The 22,300-nt window shown below is 46.1% G+C and overlaps 1 protein-coding gene across 1 annotated transcript in view; it reads right to left on the bottom strand.

The window, feature by feature from the left end:
* The window catches only part of LOC146867688 (calcium homeostasis modulator protein 2-like), a 102,506-nt gene extending 94,501 nt beyond the window's left edge, over positions 1 to 8,005 (bottom strand). The window contains exon 1 of the mRNA XM_085606691.1: positions 7,727 to 8,005. The gene's annotated coding sequence lies outside the window, so the exon portion shown is untranslated. The remainder of the gene's footprint in view (positions 1 to 7,726) is intronic.
* Positions 8,006 to 22,300: the final 14,295 nt, after the last annotated feature.

A 22,300-nucleotide genomic window follows, 5' to 3' on the forward strand; every position in this document is an offset into this window, starting at 1 on the left:
TGATGAAATATCAGAAATGTAAAAACCTTTTCCCTGCATTCATTAATTTTCGCGGGCACTTATGTAAAAATTGCGGCATTTTTACAAAAGTGCCGATTTCGCGGCAAACCGCGTAATCTCGAAATCCTGGAGGGTCTGGTAAGTGATCTTTTATTTTCTAAACGGCCCCCGCCCCCAACTGCCTCATCACTTCTGGTCCCTAGCAGCTGCCACTGAAGCTAGCCAAATCTTTCAGGGTGCAAAACAGATGGATTAGTCATTCTGATCTCTACGCAAATAGCTAAACGCAGAACGGAGGTACCTCTTAAAAGCAAGTGGCTGCATGCTGCTAAAATAGATCTATTCAATCTCACTGAATTAAGAGGGAGCATGGTAATAGTAAACGTATGTAAATTGGAGAGAAAATAAATACAATTCAGACTAATATGCATTGCTGAAAGATGATCTAGGTCATATTCTAGCACTGTATCAGAACAGCTTGATATTAATTTTGGGAGATTTTTATATGTGTTTAAACCTTACTAAGAAGAAGCAAATGCTAGGGACCTACTGAAAGCTTTTAAAATACTTCTTGCATCTGTTCCCCGATGTAAAAAGGCAAAATTATCGGTCAAATTATATTTTTGGCAGAGCTGGAGTGTTGTCTGCCTTATCGGTCGCTTTGGTTCGGACATACTACCCACCAGACCTTCAGTCAAGGGAATATGGAAGGGTCGAAAGATTACGTCTTTACCCAAGCTTGGTATTTCCTCTTGTTTGAGGATTTTAAAGTTATTCCATATCAAATGAGCGTATTTTCCTTTAAGCGAAAAGCTTGTATTAAAAATGACACGAAGAAATGTAGTATTACCACTGAATATCGAATTTTCGAGGTGCCTTACTTCTTCTTCTTCAATCTTTATTTCGGTCTCTTGGACCATAAAAGAGTTACAGAATAAAGATATTACAAGAAATGAAACAATCAATTACAGAACAATTGTCCAAAATAAAAAACAAATTCATACAGTTAAAATTGACTTAATACATTGGATGCGTCTGAACCACATTGCTGTTAAGAATTTTGCGACTACAAATACAATTGGTGCTGACAGATCTTTTTTTTAAAATCCTGAATGCGGGAAGATACCGTCTGAAGCCCAGACTTTTAAGAAGTGGAACAAGCCAGTAATTCCTTGCTCTTCTATAGGCTGGACAAAAGAATATAATGTGTAAGTCAGTCTCTCTTGGGTAAGCACAAGCTGGACATTGTAGTGTAGTCTCAGAATTTGTCCAGCAAGCAGTATGCGCTTTAAGAGGGAGGGTACTGTACCGCCATTGCATAAAAAGTTTCCTTATAAGCGGAGGGCCTATATTATCAAATACAAGCTCTAGGTTATATGAATCTTTAGACCCCAAAAAATTTCCCGTTAGGGACCTCTCTTGAGCGTTTTTGATTAAAACACATAGACAGTGCTCATAGTAAACCTTAGAGAGAGACTTACGCGAAATTCTGGAACAGTTATTTTTAGGATCAGACCAAATTTCCGGTCTGCCTAATGACTCATACATTTGTTTAATGTATCGGAGCCAAGGAATTTGCACAGGATTGGCAAGTCGCATGATCTCCTGGAGCTCAGCTCTGTAGGTTGACAATTCTGGCGTAGACCAAAGTTTGCGCCAATACATTAGGGGTTACTAGTCAGATAATATTTATCCATGCTCCAAGCAATCACACAATGATGAGCCGGTTAATAATAAGTATGTGAATACTATCAGGTCGGTGGCTGCTTGTTTGGTTGAGGGTTGGCCGAAGAAATCTATGGAAGTAAAACCTTTCATGACAAAAGGGTGGTTTGACACTTAATGTTTATTGTTGAAACAAAAGCTAAGGAACTTACATAGTGTTCTCAGGAGCCAGTAAAAGATAGTACGGTTTATTACGCGCTGTTAGAAGAGTGTAAAGCAAGAATTAAGCGCAATAAGGCAATCTTTTTGAAAGAAAACTGGGAGGAAATGATGTCCGTAATTCGAGCAAAAGATGTTCAAAAGATGGTGGAGGCTTGTAAGATTTGTCACTAAAGGTGATGTTAAAAGTAAAGATTATTTGGTACCCGAGGAATCATGAGTAGAGTTTATAATAAACTCTGTATGTGGGAAAGGATGTTGCTGCTCCACGGCTTATTAGACCTATAGGAAATTATGTTTTAGCTCTCTTTTCTGTTTCCTCAACTAAAGATATATTGACCAAAACCAGGCTCACTCGAGCAGCAAGCCCTGATCATCTATCAGCAATAATAACAAAAAACAAATTATGATTGGTGGGCTAAATTCTTTTCAGAGGCATATAAACATTTACATTGACAAGTGTTTACCATTTGAATTGGAAAGGGGCCATTACCAAGCACTTATATAACAAGCATTTGCAATGCAATAGGTCTCGCATTTATACGAGTTTAACCCCTTCCATGCCCATGACGGAACGGTTCCGTCATGAGCATCGGTTGCGCTGTGCTCATGACGGAACCGTTCCGTCATGGCCCCGCCCGCGCTCGAACCCTTCAGCACCGCGGGGGAATTACCGCCGCGCTGAAGGGGTTAAGCTATTGGCATTGTAAATGACAATGCGTTTTATTTATGTTCCAAAAGATAAACAAAAGGCATTGTCATTTACAATGCCAATAGCTGAAACTCCCGTAAATGCGAGACCTTGTCTCTGATTTGCCCTGGTGTGGTTCTGTTACTGTCAGCACATGAAGTCACAGGTTGTTTCTGTCTGAAACGGGTTATTGATTGTCTGTGTGTTAAACACCATACCCCCTCTGGTTGTGTTAATGTCGTACACACTTCAGAGGTGACAGGGGACACTGGGGCGGGTAGACTTGCAGTATGAAATGGTTGAGGCACGGGTCTGTAGTTCACACCTCTGATCTGTGACGGCTCCTCTGGAAGCTCTGAGCCTGTAAGGAGCAGATGCCATCTTTGACACTATCTTTTTGTGAGGTTTGTTTCCTGAAAATAAAATCTTAAAGCGTGGATTTGTTCTGGAAAAATATACCAATGGCCCAGACATGCAGGGATTTACCTTCCTGCGCCGGAGAGCCCTCGGGTTATCCTCACCTTTCCTGGGTTACAAAAGGGGAAGTGTCGGGGGCCTATCCTCCTTCGACCTTCGCTGCCATCCCCCTCATCTTCCTCCTCGCTCCTGCTGTGATCTCAGAGGGGGGCTCCCTCGTGTCCACAGGTCGGGTCGCGCTGAGTGACCCCCCCTGACAGCAGTGACCAGCCCCAGGACACCCTTCCACCTCTTCGCCTCACCTGTGCCACACCTGAGCACCTTTGCACTGATGCCAGATTTGAAGTGAGACCCCAGGCGGGACGGCATGCAAGGGAATGAGAGCCTGGGCTGACTGGACAGGTGCTGGAAAACTGAATAACAGGAGTGCTAGGCCTGCTCAGTGCACCCCTCTGATATCAGGTGCCCTGGGCGAAGGCCCATCTCGTGTCCCCCAACTAGAGCGCGCGCTCACTCCATGTGGTCATGTTTCTGATGGGAGGGGCCTAAATCTATATAAAGTTACAGTAACTCAGACCTCCAAAGGCACACTCAGAAGTGCAGTTCTCCAGAGCTCTAATGCTATCCACCAAATGAAAAGTAAACATTGCATTAGGCACGCGGCTGGTTTTAAAGGGCCAGCGCCTCTTGCTGAGTCCTGGGGATGTTACTGCTGTGTGGCAGCTACGAGGTGCCACTAAAAGAATGTTCACCTCCCAGTAGACAGCACTTTTAAAGCGCACGCGAAAGACAGATAAAATAAAGCTAATTAGCCTTCTTTAAAACGGGAGTCTCCAGCCGGAATCGGGTCTATTAGCATGTATGTTACTTCACACCATTTCTTTTTTTTTCTGTTTAAGGGATAAATGTTCGTTTCTACCCGAGGTTCTCGAAATAGATGGCATCGTTCATGGCCGGAAAACTGGGAATTTTTTTTACAAACCTGTGCAAAACCCTGAAAAATGTTTGGCAGATAATAGCACAATTGGTCCAAAACACAAGTGCCTTTGCCGCGAAACACCATCCGTTGCAGACTGCCGCGCTTTTGCAAGCGTTTTTGATTGTTTACGTCCCTTTTCTCCTTTTGTTGGTGCGGGGGGAAAAAAAGGGAACCCGTTGTCCCCAAGTCTAATGGTTCTGTTTTTGAACCGTTTGCATCTGCTGCGAAGTGAAATTCCGCGGTGCGGCGCAGACACGGAAATGAACGGTGTTTCCAGAGGCACTTCCGGAGGCATCAACAGTCGAGGGAAACACCGGGAAAATAAATCCTTGCGGGTTGCGGCCCGCCCCCAATCACCCAAGTCCAGGTGGCCCGAGCCGTTCTCCACCTTTCTTTCAGTGAGAATCGAAGAACGGCCCAAACGTAGGTAAGATGGCAAGACAGAGCAGAGGAAAATGCACACGGTTAAAGCGTGCGGGCTAGACAGCGGCGCAAAACATGCCTTTGCGCCGGTCAGTGACCCTCGGTAAAATGGCCCAGGGCACATACACAATGATGTAAAAGGGTGTAGGATAAACTTGAATTGGGGACAAGGTGGAAGGGAAGACAGTGCAGTTTAAGAACGTGAGCGCCGAGTGTGTGGGCTGCAGAAGACGGAAATCAGAGACCAAGACGTGGAACACAGACAAAATAAGACAAGTGGCGCGCGCGTCACGCCTGTGTCTGGGCACGATCACAGCTCCTCCCATGGCCTATTGGTGTCTATTACGCACTTGGTGCGCGTAATAGACACAAATAGGCCATGGGAGGAGCTAGGCGCGCGCCTCAGGCCAATTGCGTGCAGTCTTTTAGAAGAAGACGCACGCAAAGGCAATGGGGGAGCTGAAAAGGAATCGCACACGCACGAGCGTGTTCGATTCCAGGGTCGTTTTCTGGACACCGGACAAAAGGACTATCGCCTGCGCGAGCACTGTTGCGCAGTGCAACGCAGGTCGCGAGACCTAAAAAGGGTGACCCGGCGATTCCTAAAAATGATCGACTTCTTAAGTCTTATAAATGTAGGGGTAAGATTAACTCAAAAATACTTTTACATAGTCTCAAAGTATGGACTGAAGAATGGAAATGCATTCTAATAGAACTGGGTGGTTTTAAAGAAAGCATTCCACAATAGATCAGTGTTGCCAAAGATATCAGGTTGCACAAGAACATAAGTGTAACGAACATCTCAGGCCTGTCCTAGAAACCATTTCTGTGTATGTAATATGAGGTCTGAAGATCCCATCAACCCCCAGAGGACTGGCCTGCTTGTGACACAGAGCACTGCCTCCAGCTATGATCCCACCTGCCTCCTTGTTCTGGCTCTCACTCCCCTCCCCGTCGCGGCTCTTAGAGGCCTGTGCAGACCTGCTTACGGCGGAGAAGTGTCTATAGGAGCCTGGAGACAGACAGACATCAAACCACAACACCTGCACATACTCTGCATTGTTTTACAAAGCACGTCTTGGCTGAAATGCACATAGTAAAGTTACAAACCGCACAGAGCTGAAGGGAATCTTTTAAGGGATTTCCAGGAATATACTGAGAAGGAAATAGGTATAAAGGCTATTTATTAGTAAGAGTGTAATGCGACGCTGCACACCTCAGACAGCCGCAGGGCGTGTGAGCAGCCGCTGCCCACGCTGGTGCCAGCAGAGGATCAAGCGGCCTCTGCTAACACGCAGAGGACGGGGTTTTATGTGGGCCCTTGACATGACACGCGGTAAACTACGCTGTGAAGTTGTACTTCATGGGGCTAAGTGCATGGCAGGTAATGCCATGCTATGCTATGCCAGGAGAAGTTACGTTATGCCGTGTTATTTTTGACCACTTTGTTATACTAGTCCATGCCGTACTGTCTTACATATTATTCTATATTATGGCATTTTATGTAAAACTATGCTCGTATGCCATGCCGTGTTATACGGCGAAATGCCTAAATATACAGTTATGACATGCCACGTCATACCGTGTTATGCTATTACGCTTTGGTATGCTGAACCGAGCTACCTTGCTATACCATTTGATGTTAAACTATGCTGTGATGTCATTCTTTGTTGTTGAGCCCTACCCTGTTACAGCATATTAATATTTTACTGATCCGTTTATATAGCGTGCCAGCACCGGCTGATATCAGGAGGCTTCACACTACAAATATATTAAAATGTTGGTTTTCCATCGAGCCAAGGAGAAGATTGAAACAATTTAGGGGCATATTATCAAGACAGGCGAAAAAATTATCGCCGCTTTAGCGGCAGAAAACTCTATGGAATTCCAATTGAAGCCCATGTTAGATGTGAAGGACATCTAACGTGAGCTTCAATTGGAATTCCATAGAGGATATTATCAAGCCCATTATCGCCGTTTTAGCGCCAGTTTTCTGCCGCTAAAGCGGCGATAATTTTATCGCCTGTCTTGATAATATGCCCCTAAAAAGTTAATATACACAGCCAGAGCAAGAGTGCTTTGAAAGTTCAAAAGGTTGCTTTAAAGATCTTAGCCTAGGAAATGTCAGAAAAGGCGAGTCTTGAGTTTAATGTGAAACATTAAGAGGGGGTCAACGTTCTGGGATTGGGAGTTAAAGAGTGCTTAATTTAAAAAAAAAATAGTGCTAGGGCCCAAGGTATGGCTAAGGATGTAACTGCAGCTTGCACCGCCCACTGCCCCTGTCAGAACTGTCAAATGCCATTTCTGAACAGCCAATGTTTTGAATCTAGGAGTAGAAGAAAGGTTTTGTGATTTCTGAGACCCCTTGAGCCACCTGAAATATGTAATGGCTCTGTTTGGGTATGTGGTGATGTATTACGTTATATTGATATGCTATGCTCTATTGGGCACCATTGTATGTTACCTTTAGCAAGCAGTTATGCCATGCCATGGTGTTACACCATTCTCAGCTGTTATACCATCCTGCTTTAAGATGTTATGTTGTCTTATATTAGTACACTACACTATATTAGGTTAGGTGACCGTATATTATCCTAACGTAACTACTTATTCTTGCCATGCTTTGATTATCTGCATGCCATATTATACAGTATTTGGCTAGGCTATGCTAAATTAAAATATGAAGCTATGATGGTCTGTTACGTTGTTATGCTATATTATGCCGTATTATGCTATTATGTTATACTATTTTAAGTAAGTAATTTCTGTACAGCCTCCAAAGCCAGTTGGTATCCAACCGCTTGTCAGGGGCAATAGAGAGATGCACACTTTTGGAAAGAGCATGCTAACCTACAAACAGCTTTAAGGCTCCAGGGCAACCTCAGAAGCAGCCAACTCCAGGTAGCTTCTTTCTGCAGTCACATTAGTAGCTAATTTCTGCAGTCACATTATATAGGAGCTACTAAATACATGTATATTTAATGCACAAGGCACTGGAGGCAACGTGTCCCTTTTACTGACGCCAAACAGCATTCAAAACAAGCAGAGAACAAAACGCAGCCGAGCTGCTCAAGTCCGGAACTGTCGTTTCCATTTTTCGCTGGAATACTGAAAGGAAAGAATGTCTAATATACTGCGTGATTCAGAAACATAAAAAACACAGTTTAATCCAAAGCACATGATGAAAACTCTCACTTGTTATGCAGAAAATGTAAAGGACCTAGAACCGTAACATGTTTCCCAAATACAATATACATTGATTTGAGTAAAGGAACAGGCACAGGGCGGCAAACTTTTTAAGAAAGTTATAGTACTTTCCGTTCATGACTCACCGCGCGCCAGAATCGCGAAACCTCCGTAAATGAGTTTCCTAACGCGTGATCCCGTTGGATTTGTTGTTGTTTTTATTGTCTTTTTCCAGGTTCTCCTCATCAATAAAGCTGAAAGAGTCGTTGCTGGAGCCTGCGCGCGCTTCCCACACACACCTCGGGGCCCACCTCCTAGAAACCCCCGTCTGTCGATGGATCGTCCTGCCTGGCTCGCGCAGAGGGTGGGGCTCGCGGCGTTTCTTGTTGCAGCTCAGTCTTCAAACAAGTACGGAAAAGAGAGGCGGGCCATAAAGGCACGCAACAAGCGATATCTGTCAGTGTGGTATTTTGTGTGAACCTCGCGGATATAATATTACAGCATTTGCCCTTTAAAAATACAAAAATAAGGTAGCTGTTTGCCAAAGACTGCCATTCATGGTCCAAAGTTCCTCCTATTGGGCAGACACATAGATTTAACTATATAACACCGCAACGTCTTCTCAGTATTTGCTGTCAAAATATTGTCATATGCGTGTTGTTCAACTGGTCAAATTTTATCTAAGGATACTCACTCTGTATGTTTTGCTAATTTAGACACACAGAATTATATGAAGCAGTCATTGTACACACATAAAAAAAACTCACAAGTTGATATCATTTTTTTAAACAATCCTTATGAGTTTGCTTCTCCTAGCAAAGCTTCAACTGGGTCCTGTAAAAAAGCCTGCTTATTAGGCTACATTTCACCCAGACCCCCCAATATTCCTTTCGGCTAGGCATCAACACGTCTCTGCAGCACTTTCAGCAACTCAGTTACATGCACTGAACATCTGCAGTGTGAGTGAGGTACTGTACAGTGACATCTAATGCCGTGTGTTAATTGCTGCTATTTTCGTCCCTGGGGCTCATATGTTGGGCACTTGGTCCCCTCCATGCCCACCTCAAGGTCTTCGAGTCAGTGCCATGAATGGTGTAAGTAAACCCAGCTGAAAGTCCCGCCCGCCTCCAGCTCTCAGACAAGCTGCTTCTGCCCTGTGTGTGCCAGCCAGCAGAATACAGGGTCTGCCAGAGAACGGGGCGCGCGCACACCCCTCGTCCCTGTACACAATGTGTGATCAATTCAAGTAACCTCATGATGTAAGATTATATCCACCTATCTAATGTCGATTTCTTGTGTGTGCCTCCAACAGGCAGCTCCAGAGCGATGGATGAATCAGGAGAGAGCTGAGGAGGGATCAACAGAGTGGGAATGAGGGAACAAGAAATAAATAAACTAACGGAGGACACAAGAGAAAAAGAGATTGAACCCTGGAACAAAATAAAGAATTAGGCAACAAGTGATGGAGGAGGTTTTTGATATCCTAGAGCAGGGGAGCTGCAGGCTGTCGTGCGAGATGTTAATGAATAACACCAGCTTCTCACCCTCAACAAACAAAGCAGAGAACCATCTGAAAAAAAGTCTTCCACTGTTGTGGCTCTAAGATTAGCCTAAATCATCAGCAAAATTGGACGGATGTAAATATCAAAATTAAAACAAACACTGGCAAAGCCTTCTCACATGTAAAAGGATCGAGCTACTGGCTTTGCCAGTAATACTTGGTAATGCCATTAGCTACTGCCACATGGCCACAGCATCACGACGCAGGCGCAGTGCTTACTTGGTGCCGATGGTTGGTGGTGGGGCCACAGCACTCATTTTTGTGGACCAGAAATTCTTTTTTCTCATCAAACATTTCCGCAGAGCAAGAGTGGGTATAACCCAAAAAGGAAAGAGGGAAGAAAAAGACGGGAAAACCGTCAAAAAGGGAGAAAGACGGAACCTGAAAGAGTGAGATAAAGGGGCAGGGAGTGTCTGGTAGAGGATTAATGAGGCATGAGGTGGATTCAGTGCTATGCAGACTTGGTATTTGGCGCACCGACATTTAATAGCGTCGGCCATGGGCTTCTGAGCAGAACCTGGGCACCAGCACTCATTCTGGTACAATGTAAGAACTGGGCATGCACACTTATCCACCAGGATGCAGGCGCACACTTGTTGATACACGGGTGGCAATCTTGGAATGGGTTTTCGATTAAAGAAAAAGCATACCAATATAGCCAGTGATGTGTTTGCATCTGTCCTGACGCCTACATCTGGATGCACGCATGTGAATGAAACCATTCCAAGACAGCTGCTGATGCATTGGCATCCATGTGCATGCATTATAATGCACTGGTGGCCATTTTGCTTTTTTAATCTAACTTTCAAACATGGCTGACAGCCATTTTTTTAGTATGCAGCAGCGCAAAGAAAAAAAAAAGTGAGTGGCCCATGGGGAAAGTGGGCAATTGCCCACAGAACCCACTTTCCAAGGGGCCCCTGAAAATGTGAACTTTCTCTCTATCACACACCAGTCTATGTTTCCATCTCAACCTTTATCCTACTATTCAACTTTGTGTGGCATCATGGGGGCGTGACTGATCAGAAAATGGGTAATAACATACAAAGTTGTTCCGAACAGGGGTCCAAAAGTATGTGTTGCCCAGGGCCCCCAAAATCCTTAAGATTACGCTGCATCTAATGATAGAAATAACAGTGGACACCGGTGTTTAGAGCCAAACTCGACATGGAAATCCCCTGTAACAACCCCTGTGAATGAACATCATACATTAAACTGATTCCGAATATAAACCTTTCACCCAGCCTGATACACTTCAATAGCTGAGATCGATAATCCCACATTCACATGATCAAACACTTTTCTGCGAGTCAAGTTCTATCTCTGCCATAGGAGTAGATGATTCACTAGTTACCTGCACATTTGCTACATGTTGTCAGAACTGTGTCTTCCCCAAATACGTTCTGCCAGGCCTTTTCCCCTCTATGGCCAGCACCATGGGGAAAAGTGGGCAATTACCCAGGGGCGCCCCACGTAACTGATAATTATTTGTATAAAAACATAGTCTATTTTAATTTGACAGCTCACCATCTCCGGTCTGTCCAAACGTAACCCTTTGTTGCAATTAAATTTAAAAATCTATTTCGGTCTCTCCCTCCTTATTTCACCCTTTCTACTTGACACCCCTCTTTGCCTCTGTCTACCAATGTTTACATCTCTTTGAACGTGCCCCACCTCTCTCTAACTCACCTAGCTCACAATAAACCTCTTTTACCCACACCTGCCTCTACCTCTCAGTCTCACAGTCTCACTTCTATCGCTAGGATGCACTGTGTCCACCGCTACAGCTCTGCCGCTCTACCTTACTAGCCCCCTCTTTTGACTTAACCCGCTCACCTACCACCTATCTCTGCACCTCATTTCTCCGTTCTGTCTATCTCCTTCTATCACTCCTCCTGCTACTTCACCTCTCTCAAACTCATTTTTCTATCTCTCCATCTCTTCATACCTTACCTGCCTTTCAGCCCTCTCCTCCATCACCACTGTACGTCCACACGCTCTACCTACCTCCCTCTAACTCCTCTCTCCATTTACCTCATATCTTTCACCTAATCATCTCACCGTAAACCACCTTTCTCTCGCTCCCTACCTAACCTCCTGATGTACCTCGCTATGTTTACTTCCTCACCTTCCAACCTCCTCTGTTTACCTCTCTTCCCTCTACCCACTTCTCTCTACCTTACTGCTTTCTCACTATCTTTTTCTAGTGCTACCCTTTTTTCTCTATCAGTACCTTTTCTCTAATCTCTCTCTATACCATCTCTATGATCACTCCACACTCTCCACCTTACATCTCCTAATACAGCTACTTCTCTTCTCTATCTCTAAGCCACTACCTCTCTCTCCAACCTCTATGTAAACCTGACCTCACCTCTTTCTTTTCCTCACTTCTGTCTCTCTACTTCAAAATTTTTCTTTCTACACCTCATCTCTATCTACCCTTCACCTCTGTACCTTTTTATCTACCTCGGAAGTTTTTAACTGACCTGTCATTTTGTACCTCTCATCATTGTGCCCCTTTCTCAATTTCACTTTTTATTTATCAATACTTCTCTCACTAGCTCACCTCTCTACCACTACCTCTCTTTAATTTGCACATCTTTCTTCCTTACCTATATCTCACCTCTCATTGGAGCCCACCTATCTCCCTCTCTCTAATTTTCATTCTACCCATCTCTAGCTCTCTCTAACTCACTTCAACATCATACCCCTATTTCTTACTCTCTTTTTCTACTTACCTCTTCCTCTTTCTTCCACTGTATGTTTCTTTCTGGCTACCTCACGTACTGTCTTTACCTTATTTCTCTCCTTACGTCTTGATCCCGCTACCTTATCCCTTCATTCTCTTCTTCACCTGTCTCACTTTACATTATGTCCTCTAGTCACCATTCACCAGAGGAGAGACAAGGCAGAGGAAGAGAATTAAAGAGATAATTATTAGATTACAGCCTGTCAGACAGAATGTCAAAAATCTACAGAGTTCAGCTTTTTCACTGCTGCAACAAGCATGCTCGTTGTGAAGGGGAATTTACCTATAGTTTTTGCTATCAGTAACTGAAAGCTACACTTCAAGCACGTTGGGCATGTGTCTTCTTTTAATGTCATGCACCACTCCACTAGACATCTACAGTTACTCTGACCATCTATTTGCTTTAATAGGAGAAATAGGCTAGTTAGATACTAAATTCTTCATAAAATATTGTTGCAAGACTAAAACAAATCTAGATCCAAGCACCAAAAGAATTGGCTTCATCAAAGCTTATGAATATTCTTTATTGGTGATAATCGGCTAGCAGACAACGGGCAACTTGAACTTTTGGGTGTTTTGGGTGCATGAGTTTCAGAGAACTTAGCATTAAAATTGAACATTTACTGCTTGGCATCAAGAGAGCTTGAAGTAGCATAAAATTGGGAATAAATTCAAAGTTGTTCCAAAAAGGGGTGCCCCAAAATACTTCTTGTCAGGGGTCCCAAAAATAACTATGATGATACTGTCTACAGCAGTGATTAGGCATGCCCTGGAAGGGTTGTTGATCATTATTGTACTGGGTAAAATCTGATACCTGGCTCTTCAGTGATTTCTGTACCAAACATTTACATGTCCCAGGATTTCCTGGGTTTTTTCATCCATTGAAATTCAGAAGGTTTGAACTACAAAATTTAACAGAAGGAAATTCAAGGAGCGCAGATTTTTATATTCTATACCTCTTGTAATTGGGACCCCAGCACAAAAATTTAATTGTGAGTGTTTGTAAGACACCAATTCACCCGTAATATTGAGGCTAATGTTTCCCAACCCCAAAGTCTTCATTTTTGTACAGTATATTTTCTCAATTAATTAAACAAGCTGGAAAATTACTATCCACTATACTTCAAGTGTTAACATAATGGATGCTTCCTTTTAATGATTTCGGCATAACGTAATTAAAGACTTCCTGAAACACACATTGATACTTGTGTTTGACAGTAATAGATTTCCAAAAATATCATTGGTCTCTAATATCATTGCAAAAAATATTGTGATGTCCGGAATATTGTGGGACATAATATTGTAGTTATGAATATACTTTAAAAAATATTAAAAAGTATTTATTATAGTTTTATTTCACATTGTTGAATAAAATACTGCACTGAGTTTTAAAAAACGTTTTCTTTTTTTCTTTTATTGTTGTTCATTTGTAATTTGCTTTGTATACTTTTGTTTGGTTTGGTAATATATTTAAATAGTATTTCATTTAATTTGTTTTGTGGGTGGGTTGTTGGATATGTAGGACTGTAAGTGTATTAAACTATATTTTAAACCATTTGTTTTTCGCTTTTGCATCATTAAAAACATTTAATCATCACACTGGTGTGGACCGCAGATATTGTTACAACACGAGACTCTTTAAACCAGAACTTTATCCTAATTACGTGTGCTCGGGACATTGTTTCTCACCATTTAATACATTGTTAATTACTTTTGTATTCTTAATTAGTTAGATCATCAATTATTCAAATTGTTATCTTTCTGTATTGTTAACATATTTGATACTTTTTTATTATTTGGTACTTTTTAAAGTAATCTTTGGACCTTTTATATATTATAAATTAACACTTTTTTGAGAGGTTGCTAGGTCTCTAGGGGAGCAGGGTGGAAAGTGTTTTAAATACATAGATTTTTAATTTATTATTTGATTCATTTATAATTGTTTTTTTTATCAAATAAGTACATTTCAATTATTTGATTAAACATTATGAATATTTGGTTGTTTTAAAAACGTAAATAAATATGTTTTTATTATGTGTTATTTTTGTTTACAAATATTTTAAATTATATTATGTCTGTGTTTATTATGTTTGACAATTTTCTATAATTATTTCTTTTTTGGTGTACTATGGTTGTGAGGAATTAAGATTAGTAATGTTTATATATATATTTCTAATTATTTAAAAATGTATTAATAAATTATTCTTTGAGGAGGTAACCCGGGTGGAGGCCGAAATTGCGGAACTAGAGGGTGACCTGGGGAGCGGGGTAACAGACGCCAAGTTGCATGTTCTGCACCTCAAGCAGGCGGCCTATAGGGCCCTCGTCACGGAGGCGGCCAGGGGCCTCAGTAGAGAGCAACAGGGGCGACTGTATGATGTGGGTGATAAGGCTGGTAAATTGATTGCGTGGTTGGACAAGAGGGAGAGAGCGAGTCGTGTGGTTCCTTTGCTTGAGGGGATGGATGGTGTGCCTGTCACCGAGCCGGAAGCCATTGTCTCCTGCTTCGCGGATTACTTCCGCGAGGTGTACTCCCCGGTTTCTCCCTGCTCGGAGGAAGATTCCCATGCCCTGCTTCGGGACATCGCGCTGCCCTCCCTTACGGTGGAGGACAGGGATTTGCTGGACGCTCCTCCCACCTCGGACGAAATTGCCCTGGCTATTCGCTCGGTTGCATCCGGCAAGGCCATGGGCCCCAATGGTATCCCCATCGAGCTCTACAAGCTGCGACCGGATGTACTGGCGCCCCACCTGCGCGCCATGTTCCTGGCGGCCCACTCGCGGGGTTCCCTCCCGCCGGACCAGCGTCTGGCCACAATCGTGGTGATCCACAAGGAGGGGAGACCCCGTGAGCGGGTTACATCCTATAGGCCTATCTCGCTCTTGAACGCGGAGCCCAAAATCCTCGCCAAGGTACTGGCCAACCGGCTGGTTGGCGTGGTGGGCGATTTGGTCCACCAAGACCAATCTGGCTTTATACCCCATCGCAACACGGCTCTTAATCTGCGACGCTTGCATGGGGTGCTCGCGCGTGTCCCGTTTGTGCGGGAGCCGGCCATCTTGGCGTCCTTAGATGCCACCATGGCGTTTGACACGCTTGAATGGCCATACATCTGGGCGATGCTGGCGAAATTTGGATTTGGACCGGGATTCATTAGCTGGGTCAAATTGTTGTATTCGGGCCCATTGGCGCAGGTGGTGGTGAATGGGCGAGTCTCGGCCCCCTTCGCGCTGGGGCGGGGCACGCGTCAGGGTTGCCCCTTGTCACCGCTCCTGTTTGCATTGGCCTTGGAGCCCTTGGCGGAGTGGCTGCGGTGGCACCCCTCCATCCGTGGTCTCCGCTGGACCCCCGAGCATGAGGACCGCGTGTCCCTCTACGCCGATGATATCCTTTTGTATCTCGCCTCCCCGCGTAACTCGCTGATTGTCCTGGTTGATGTTTTGCGCTCCTTCGGTCGTAACTCAGGCCTTGTCATCAACTGGGCGAAATCCTGCGTGTATGTGCTCTCCGGGGAGGCTCCGGCCCTACCACGGGACTGCCCGATCCAGATTGCCTCCCAGGGGTTCCGGTACCTGGGTATATATATTACTCTTGACCCGGAGGCCCGCTACGAGCGGAACTTACTACCCCCCCTTCAGCGCTTGCGGGAGGACGTTGCGCGCTGGCGGCGTCTTCCGCTTTCGCCGCTTGGCCGAGCGGCCTTGTTTAAGATGATGTCCTTGCCGCGCTTTCTGTATGCGCTTCAGAACACTATGGACTTGGTTCCGGCGCGCTACTTCCGTGAGGTGGAGAGCCTGCAGCGGCGCCTGTTCTGGGACGGGAGGCCGCGTATTGCTCTGGCTAAATTGACGCTCCCGTGGTACGATGGGGGGGTTGCCCTCCCGGACATTAAACGGTATTACTGGGCCTCCCAGCTAGCTGCGATTAATCATGGCCTTTACGGGCCCGCCCTGAACCCGGCATTTGAAATGGACAAGATGCTCCTGCCCGGTGGCGACTACAATCGAGCGCTCTACTCTGGCGCGCCCGACTCCCGTCTGACGGGACCGACGCGTGTCATGGTGCGTGTCTGGCACGCGGCTAATGCAGCGATGGGGTGGAAGGACCGTTTGACCCGGGCGACACCGCTATATGCGTCTGAGAGGTTGGGCTCCCTGTGGACATCGAAGGGCTTCGAGAAGTGGGACACGATCGGAATCAGCACAGTGGGAGACCTCTGGACAAGGGGTGGATTCAAAACTTTTGAGACGCTGCGGACGGAATTTCAGCTGCAAGGCAGTGAGTACTTTCGGTACTTACAGGTCCGCCACGCGCTGGGCTCCGTCTTCCCTGATGTCGCGTCCATTCCGGAGTCTTCCCCTCTGGAAGACAGAGTGCTGGATGGCCATGTCCCAGACAGCACGATCTCCCTTATATATAAAAAACTGATCAACGACAGATCGTGCCTGCTGACTAGTCTCCGCGAGGCCTGGGTTGCCGACGGGCTGGAACTGGACGACGAGGACTGGATTTCCGCGGTGGCCTCTCCGAAGGAGGTGGCCATCCCGGCTCGCCTTCGCTTCGTCCAGCTTAAGATCCTCCACCGGGTTTACGTGACGGGGCCAAGGCTTCTACGTATGGGCTTTGTTGGTGACGGATTGTGTAAGCGTGGCTGTGGTGCCTTGGCAACTTTCATGCATATTCTGTGGGAATGCCCACAGGTGGAGCGATTCTGGCGTGGTGTGCATGAGGTCCTGCGTGTGGTGACGCGTGTTGCGCTGTTGCCTGAAGCGAGGAGATGCTTGCTGAATGTGTGGGAACCAAATGACTATTCGGTCCCGCAGACGCGGTGGGTGACTCTGGGATACATGATAGCTAAGCGCGACATTGCTCAATTGTGGGGATCCCGGTGGCCCCCAGCGGTGTTGGCCTGGAAAGAACATATGGATTGGTGTATGTTTCGTGAAAAGGTAGTGTATGTGGCGAGGGGTAAGCCTGGGGCGTGGGTGAAAATCTGGGGCCCCTGGAACGCCTATCGCGGGGGTATTTGTGAGCCGCCACTGCTACCGGCCGCCTCACCAGCTCCGTCCCCCTAGCCGACCCCCTCCCCCAGCCGCGGGCATGTGGTTCCCCTGTCCCTGATTTATTCCCATTCCCCTCTTCAGAGTTTGGCTGCTGGTTGGGATCCCCCACTTAAGGAGCACGTGCCGTCACTTTGGATGGCGGGTTGCCTTGCGGGTGTGGTTTTTTGTGTTGTTCTGTTTTGAAAAAAGGAAACCGTATTGTGGGCTTGGAGTTATGTGGCCTGCGCTATGGATATCTCCTGCTTTACCGATCTGCGCCGCCAAGAGACTCTTACTGTAGGTATGTCATATGCTTCTGCCACTCTAGCGGCCGGCCGGATGGTTGTAGGCCCATACTTGTAACCCTTTTTAACATGTAATAAACGGTTTCAAAAAAATAAATAAAATAAATAAATAAATAAATTATTCTTTGAAGAAATCATGTATTCATTTTGTGAATTATGTGTTTAAATATTTTATATTGAGTTCATATATTTCTCTTATTGTTGTTATAGTTAGTTTATTTATATCTTTAACTAAGTATTATTTTTAACTCCACGTTTCCATCTTTTGAATAATTTTTAATATAATTTGCAAGTAGTTTGTATTGATATTTATTTATTGTATGAATTAAAATGTACAGTTTCATTATGAATAATTAATGTATATATTTAATAATTACTATATTGTGTCTGATAACATTTTGGTAGTATTTGTTTTATTTTTTATACATTTTTAAAGTTAGTTAGCTGGGTTTCATGTAATTGTACTTTTCCCCCATATCTAGAATTGGGAATAAGAAGTGAAATCATTTTCCTCTGCTGCTCTTTGTGAATTGGTAATAGTAAGTATCATCCAACCAAAGTTTAACATCTTCCCTACTGTTGAAAGGACTGGAGTGGGTATAGTAAATCTAACCTCTCCGAAGTCCAACACTTTGCCTACTGTTGCTTCGGTTGGCCCGGGAGTCATGACCCCTCCAAAGTCCAAAATTCCAGCACTTTTCCATACTGTTGATCAGTTTGGAGAGAAATAGTAAATCTGAGCCCTCTAAACATCCTACCCTTCCAAAGTCCATTGTCTTTCCTACAGTTGCTCAGGTTCAAGTAGGAATAATAAATGTGATACCTCCACAGTCTAACACTTTCTCTACTGTTGCTTAACTTGGAGTAGGAATAGTAAATTTGACCCCTCCAAAGTCCAATATATTCCTTACTGCAGCGCAGGTTGGAGACACCTTACCCCTCCAAAGTGCAACACTTTTACTATTTTTATTTAGATTATTTGACACATCTATTCTAGTACAACCTGAAAAGCTGCTGTCCAATACCTTAAAATTGTTATTTTCTGGTGGCCGACCGCCCAAAGAACATTGCCATCCACTAACGTACATCCACTACCCTAGCAGCACAATCCCCCCAATCCATAGAAATATCAGACGCCCCACTGCCTCTGCTGCAATGCCTGACAAGGGTGCAAAGCTCTGGGACACCTGGGACGCAAGGATCTGGCTCAACAAAAGTTAAGGCGGGACAAGATCTTCCACATCCCAGGGCCACGTACGAATCCCCGGTGCAGAGTAGTGAAGAGACCAGACTTGGCTGGCGTGGAAGAGTGGAATCAGATATGGAAGCTGAGGCAGTGCCTGTAGAGATAGGGTGGGGGAGGATCCACTCTGAAACTACCAGTGAGGGAAGGGGTTGCAACAACATGTGGGGGCTGTGTGAGAGAAGGACTCCATAGTGGGTGGACTGTCATCAGTGATCATCATGACGGGGGAGCCCCGAGCACTCGGAGGAAGAAGACAGTCAGATCCACTGCTGCCGGCACCAGCAAACTAGATGGGGTATTTTACCCCAAGTGAGATAAGAATGCTTTTGGGAAATACCCAATGGTGCTTGGGCAACCCTGAAGGGCACAGGACACAAAACTGAGGGGGACTGCTGGGGAACTCAGCATTTCTACCTCAACGCCGGAACACCTCTCTCCTGTGGGGGCTCCTACTCCCTTGGCGACCAGCTCAAGCAGAAGCAAAACTACAGAATCCCAGTGGCGGCGCCTTCCCTCTCAAACCAAACCCTCACCTCCTTTGGGAGACAACATAGGGCTCAGTAATGAAGCACTCTTGTGGGAAAACCCAAAGGTTGTTGGGGACCGAAATAACCAACCACCATAGGTCCCCAGTCAGTTAGCGAGTAGTACCACACATCACAGAGGCTGAGGTGCAGAGACACATGGCCCCTCCTGCTGCCAGCAGGCCCCAGGGCTGTGGCCCATTCTACAAAATGCACGAAAGCAGGCCCAGAAGACATGGCAGGTGGCAAATGCAAGAAGGCGACCCAACAAACTAAACTGGACGAAAACACGGTAACCATGCTTGCAGCCAAATCAGTCCAGCATACCAGGATGAATACACCCAACATTGAGCCTAGAGTGTGAGGAAGTGACCTAAAACCATCACTAAAAGAAATTATGACAGCAAAGCAAGATATGAAGGGCACAAAAGAACCTAAATTTGACTCAGTGACCATTGAGGTCACTCTCTTGTGAGCAGATCCACAAAGGATCAATGAGAGGGTGACACACATGGAATATACCCTAAGCACCCTTCAAGATGATACCAAATCACTCCAGGCCACTGTAACCCAACTCTCCAAAATGAATGAGCAAATAAAGGCTACATTGGAGGATTATTGTAGGAAGCTGGCTCTGTATATACTTTACCAAAGTGAGGTATAGTGTGCACAGAGTCCAGTGGAACCCCAAAGGTAGGCAGAGGTAAAGTTAGATAGAACCTTACTCTCCATTTGCGGTAGTGTGGTCGAGCAGTAAGGCAGTATCAAAGGACAGTGTTAAGCATTTGTTGTACACACTCAGTCAGCAAATGAATTCACACACTCAAAGACTGAACTTCAGACCAATTGTTTTTGTATACAAATATTCTTTTAGTTATTTTATTTTCAAGAACCAAGCAAGCCTGGCACAGGTAAGCAATAAATACTTTACAGTAGTACTGCAATTGAAATACAATTTGAATGATAATTGTATATGCACTTTGGTTTGATTGACAGTATGTATGCAGAGCGATGCAATACTTAGTAAATGCAGTACATAGACTTGAATAGGCTTTTTAGTAAAATAGCATGTAAGTAACTTTGAGATTACTAGGCTTACACAAAGTAGTATACCTAGATATTACTCTGGAACATTTCCTGAAAAGGGTAAGTAAAATCATTTTTGTTAGATTATGCAATTTTAAAGAATCTCTTTAGTTTCTCAAACTCCACACTTAGGGGCCCATTAGGATCTCGGGCGGTTCGCCACCGACCGCATGGCGGTGGCGATCCACCCGAGATCTGTCCCGGCCGGCCCCCCATTCCCTCCCGCCATATTACTATGGCGGGGGGACCGCGGTGGACGGAAAGACCGTCTGCCGCTTTTCCGCCCGGTCAACAAGTCGACCGGGCGGAAAAGAGTTTAATATGGTGGCGGTGTCTGTGAGACACCGCCAGCCATATTACTATGGGCGCGCCGAAACATGCCTTTCCGTGGCGGCATTGCCGCCATGGAAAGGCATGCAGGAATTGCTTGCGGGGGCCTGTTACGGGCCCCCAGGGACTCTGGGGGGGTGCACCTGGGGGGTACCTATGGTACCCCCCGGCATTTCAATAGACAATGTGGCAGGTACCGTGCGGTGCCTGACACATTGTGCATTGGAATGTGCGACATGCATTTTTAGCATTGCAGGGGGCGGTGGTTTTAGAACCGCCCGCCGCAATGTTAAATATGCGGGATGCGCCTGCCACTGTGGCGAGCGCATCCTGATTGCCCCCATGGGACCCCCGCCCTTATGGCGGGCGGTCCCTCTTCACATCGGGATGGCGGGCGGGCGGACAAAGTCTCTAAGATGCCCTCTGTGTGCATTTTTCATTAAATCCACACTCAATCAATCAAATAATTTGTAAAGCGCACTACATACCCGCAAGGGTTTCAAGGCGCTGAGGGTTGGGAGGGGGCGGGGGGGGGGGGGGTGCTGTTGCTACTGGTCGAACAGCCAGGTCTTGAGTTGTCTCCTGAAGTTTAGAAGGTCTTCGGTTTGTCGTAGGATGAGGGGGAGGGTGTTCCAGGTCTTGGCGGCGCGGTGGGAGAAGGATCTGCCTCCGGCTGTGGTTCTACGGATGCGTGGGACAGTAGCCAGGGAGAGGTCTGCGGAGCGGAGTTTCCTGTTGGGTACGTAGAAGGAGAGTCGACTGTTGAGATAAACTGGGCCGGTCTTGTGGAGTGCCTTGTGTGCGTGGATCAGGAGCTTGAAGGAGATTCTTTTGACGACAGGGAGCCAGTGCAGGTTCCTCAGGTGGGGGGTGATGTGGTCGCGGCGCGGGACGTTGAGGATTAGGCGTGCAGAGGCATTCTGGATTCTTTGCAGTCTGTTGATGAGCTTGGTCGGGGCTCCGGCGTAGAGGGCGTTTCCGTAGTCGAGTCTGCTGCTGACTAGGGCCTGGGTGACTATTTTCCTTGTGTCTGTCGGGATCCATCTGTAGATCTTGCGGAGCATACAGAGGGTGTTGAAGCAGGTGGAGGAGACAGCGTTGACTTGTTTGGTCATGGTGAGTTTCGAATCGAGGATGACTCCCAGGTTGCCGTGCGTGGTTGGTGGGTGCGGGGGGTGTCCCCAGCAACGCGGGCCACCAGGAGTCATCCCATGCTCAGGAGTTGGGCCAAGGATGAGGATCTCCGTCTTGCCTGTGTTCAGCTTGAGGCGGCTATTCTCCATCCTGTCGGCGACGTCCTTCATTCCCTGGTGGAGGTTGGATTTGGTGGTGAGGGGGCCTTGGTGAGCGAGAGGATCAGTTGCGTGTCGTCGGCACAGGAGATTATGTTGAGGTCATGATGTCATTCGATGCGTGCGAGAGGCGCCATGTAGACGTTGAACAGCATCGGGCTTAGGGAGGATCCCTGCGGGACGCCGCAGATGATCTCGGAGGCTTCGGATCGGAACGGGGGAGGCGGACTCTCTGGGTTCTGCCGGAGAGGAAGGAGGAGGTCCAGTCCAGGGCCTTGTCTCGGATCCCTGCGTCGTGGAGTTGTGTGCGTAGTGTGCGGTGGCAGATGGTGTCGAAGGCGGCGGAGAGGTCCAGAAGGATGCCACCATCTCGCCGTTGTCCAGTAGGATCCTGATGTCATCTGTGGCTGCGATGAGGGTGGTCTCGGTGCTGTGGTTGCTGCGGAATCCTGACTGGGAGGGGTCCAGGATGCTGTTGTCTTCGATGTAGCGGGTGAGCTGGATATTGACTATCTTCTCGATGAGCTTAGCTGGGAACGGAAGCAGGGAGATGGGCCGGAAGTTTTTGAGTTCGCTCGGGTCCA

Source organism: Triturus cristatus, chromosome 1_2 (assembly GCF_964204655.1).
Source record: "Triturus cristatus chromosome 1_2, aTriCri1.1, whole genome shotgun sequence".
NCBI lineage: Eukaryota > Metazoa > Chordata > Amphibia > Caudata > Salamandridae > Triturus > Triturus cristatus.